Source organism: Euleptes europaea, chromosome 2 (genome assembly GCF_029931775.1).
Source record: "Euleptes europaea isolate rEulEur1 chromosome 2, rEulEur1.hap1, whole genome shotgun sequence".
Taxonomy (NCBI): Eukaryota; Metazoa; Chordata; class Lepidosauria; order Squamata; family Sphaerodactylidae; genus Euleptes; species Euleptes europaea.
In genome coordinates this window covers 129,786,934-129,790,888 of record NC_079313.1, presented here as the reverse complement: position 1 = coordinate 129,790,888, position 3,955 = coordinate 129,786,934, and the positions used below count along the sequence as shown (strand labels likewise).

Sequence of the window (3,955 nt, the reverse complement as noted above, 5' to 3'; positions counted from 1 at the left end):
CCTCCCTCTCCCCACAAAAGACCCCCTTGTGAGGTAGGAGAGGCTGAGAGAGCTCTGAGAGAACTGTGACTAGCCCAAGGTCACCCAGCAGGCTTCGTGTGTAGGAGTGGGGAAACCAACCCAGTTCAGAAGATTAGAGTCCGCCGCTCATGTGGAGGAGTGGGGAATCGAACCCAGTTCTCCAGATCAGAGTCCACCTCTCTTAACCACTACATTTCGCTGGCTGGACGTTCCATTAATGGAAGGCATTTCCGTCAGTGGAATGGCATTTTCCTGATTCCTCCCCTTCTACTGTAGCCCACTGATCTGCCTGAACTTCTGCTCCTGGGGAGAGTGAGAGGAAGAATGTGGCTGTGGTTCTGGGGAGGAGCTGTGGCTCAGTGGTAGAGCATCTGCTTTGCATGCAGAAGGTCCCAGGTTCAATCCCCGGCATCTCCAGTTAAAGGGACTAGGCAAGTAGGTGATGTGAAAGACCTCTGCCTGAGACGCAGGAGAGCCACTTCCGGTCTGAGTAGACAATACTGACTTTGATGGACCAAGAGTCTGATTCAGTCTAAGGCAACTTCATGTGTTCAGAGAAATCTGCCTGGCCATATCCCTTCTGGCTTTTTCTGCATCTTGAAGATGTTCTTCTGTCAGGTGGGCCTTTGGCTTGTAATCAGGTTTTAGTTCATACTGTTAAATAATGTGCGTGTCAAAAGTTTCTTCAGAAAGGTGACAAATTGCGGTTTTAATTATGCAATTTTTATGGTTGGCTGCTTGTTCTTGCTGGAAGTTGTTTTTGTTTTAATATTGTATGTTTATATTCTGAGGAAGAGAAGGCGGCATGGTATAGACCGATCCCATCAAATCTCGGAAGCTAAGTAGGGTCAGAACTCGGAAGGGAGGCCAAGGAAGACTCTGCAGAGGAAGGCAATGGCAAAACACCTCTGCTTCTCAATTGCCTCGAAAGCCCCTTGCTGGGGTCGCCATAAGTTGGCTGCGACTTGACGGCACTTTACACACACACATTTATATTCTGAATTGATTATAACCTGTCGTGTAGATCCAGACTGAGATGGAAGGGTCAGATACAGATGCTTGTAATAGATGAACAAACAAACGAATGAATGAATGAATAAATGAATGAATGAATGAATGAATGGAGGTGGTACTGGTCCATACCAGATAGGGTTCCCAACACTGCCTTGCAAGTGCTGGGAGATTTGGGTGGTGGTACCTTGTTTGGGGAGGATGTGATATTACTTCTGTATGACACTCTAGGCTGCCTCCCTTAGTCTCTATGTCTTTACCACAAAAACTAGGGGAAATTCCTGGAGCATCACTATGGGGAGGCCATTTTTTTCTCCCACCGTTCATTTCCTTGGGGGTGGGAAATTGTGGCTGGGGTGGACAAATCCAAATCCTAGTTGAGTAAACAGGAGGCCTAATACCAAAGTGATATTATAATCAGCTGATAGGGCCAGGGTGGTGTAATGGTTAGAGTGTCGGATTAGGATATGGAAGAACCAGGTTTGAATCCCTTTCCATGGAAGCTCATTGGGTGACCTTGGGCCAGTCGCATACTGACAGCCCAACCCTACCTCAAAGGGCTGTTGTGAGGATGAATTAGAGGAGAGGGGAATGATGTAATGATGTAAGCTGCTATGGGTTCCCATTGGGGAGAAAGGGAGGGGTATAAATAAAGTCAATAAATAAATGGTCTCTTCTTGTGAGATCTGTTATGGCATACGGGCACACTTTCTATAGCATTTCCTTCCAAAGAGCAGCTGTAAAACACCAGCATGGTGTAGTGGCTAAGAACGGTGGTTTGGAGCGGTGGACTCTGATCTGGAGAACCGGGTTTGATTCCCCACCACATGAGCAGCAGACGCTAATCTGGAGAACCGGATTGGTTTCCCCACTCCTACACACGACGCCAGCTAGCTGGCCTTGGGCTAGTCACAGCTCTATTAGAGTTCACTCAGCCCCACCTACCTCATGGGATGTCTGTTGTGGGGAGGGGAAGGGAAGGTGACTGTAAGCCGGTTTGATTCTCCCTTAAGTGGTAGAGAAAGTCGGCATATAAAAACCAACTCTTCTTCTTCTTTCTCTGGACATCTTCTGGGTTCTGTTGAAAAATTCTTTTCTGTCTACATAGGGGCTTCCAGGCTGACAACGCTCACAAAACTGGATCTGTGGGCTGAATGCTGATGGGTTTCTTTTGACTTCAGTTTGTCGCACTGTTTTCCCTGGGACTTAATGGCTGTTTTCTGATGTTATTGTTGCCATCATATCGAATTCTCCTCGGGACTCATGACATTTGTAAATCAATACATAATAGTTGGGGAGAAGGAAAACAAACTACTATTAAACCACAATTACAACCCCGATCTAGTTTTGACACCGGTATCACTACTAGTAAAAAAAATGGGGGGGGGGATTCTGCAACCAAGATAGCTAAATTCTTTGAGTTTCTCGCAAGCCGTTAAAGACCTGCTAATTATCACAGATCTTCAAAGTAAAGGTTGAAAGGGATTTTCCTAAAGTTGCGAAGGCAGAAGCGTAACAGAATGGAGGGCGTTTTTATAAAGGGAACCTGATTGCCATCTAGTCCGCTGTTTATTGTATGTGCAATGCCTCACCCCTCAATGAATTAACTGGAAGATTTTTGAAAACCCCAATCGAACCGAGAGTCTGCCTGTGTGGAAAGGCCAAGACTTAAACACCCATTTTTTTTATTCAGTTGTGATTTATATACCTCTATAAGATCTTCTTTGATTACTCCATTGATTTCACACTTTCCTGTATGTTTTCATGACTACCACTTAAGAAGAAGAGTTTGATATTATATGCTGACTTTCTCTACCACTTAAGGGAGACTCAAACCAGCTTACAATCACCTTCCCTTCCCCTCCCCACAACAGACCCCTTGTGAGTTAGGTGGAGCTGAGAGAGCTCTAACAGAGCTGTAACTTGCCCAAGGTCACCCAGCTGGCTTCGTGTGTAGGAGTGGGGAAACAAATCCAGTTCTCCAGATCAGAGTCCACCACTCCAAACCACCCCTCTTAACCACTACACCACACTGGCTCTCATTTATCTGCTGTCTGGTAATGATAAGGCCATCTGTAGTTTACTACTTAACAGCCACTTTGCAGATACACCGAAAGTTACAATCAAATTACGCCTAAATGCTCATTGGCATACAAGCTCTCTTTTTGCGGTGGAACAATTGTATGCACTATCTTGCTTTTGTTGCATTGCTTTCTACTTTTGCTGCTCCATTCCTTTTTTGCATTGTTTTTCGTCTGCTACTTTTTTTTGCCTTGTTTCTAAGTTTCGTGATCCCAGTGCTACTGCATTCTTTGTTGAATGTCATGAGCTAGTTGACTGCATTGTTTTAGACCAGGTGACCCCAACCTTTTTGAGCCTACGGTCACATTTGGAATTCTGGCACAGCCTGGTGGGCGCAGCAACGAAATGGCTGCCACAAGAGGCGGAGCCAGCCACAACATGATTGCCGCAGCTTAACTCAGGCGACACAGTGCAGATCTTTGTGCCGTACTGGCAAGCTGCTGCCAAAGAAACATTAAAAAAAATTCTGCACAGCCAATCAACTCTCCAATAGTCAATCAGAAGCCTTGCCAGGCAAAAGTCCTGACTGCCCCCACCCACTTGCTAAAAACACTTGGCGGGCACCAGAAAAGATGTTGGCTGGCACTGTGGTGCCCATGGGTACCATGCTGGAGATCCCTGTTTTAGACTGTACCTTGTGTCCCTTTTTGTGGCCCTGACCTGGATGTCCCAAGCGAGCCTGATCTCATTAGATCTCAGAAGCTAAGTAGGGTCAGCCCTGGTTAGTACTTGACGGGAGACCACCAAGGGATTCCAGGGTTGCTATGCAGAGGCAGGCAATGGCAAACCACCTCTGTTAGTCTCTTGCCTTGAAAACCCCATAAGGGGTTGCCATAAGTCG

At 46.3% G+C, this 3,955-nt stretch overlaps 1 non-coding gene across 1 annotated transcript; it reads left to right on the top strand.

Moving 5' to 3' along the window:
- Window positions 1-366: 366 nt before the first annotated feature.
- On the top strand, window positions 367-438 carry TRNAA-UGC (transfer RNA alanine (anticodon UGC)). Its single transcript has one exon. It is a non-coding gene; the product is annotated as a tRNA-Ala (tRNA).
- Window positions 439-3,955: the final 3,517 nt, after the last annotated feature.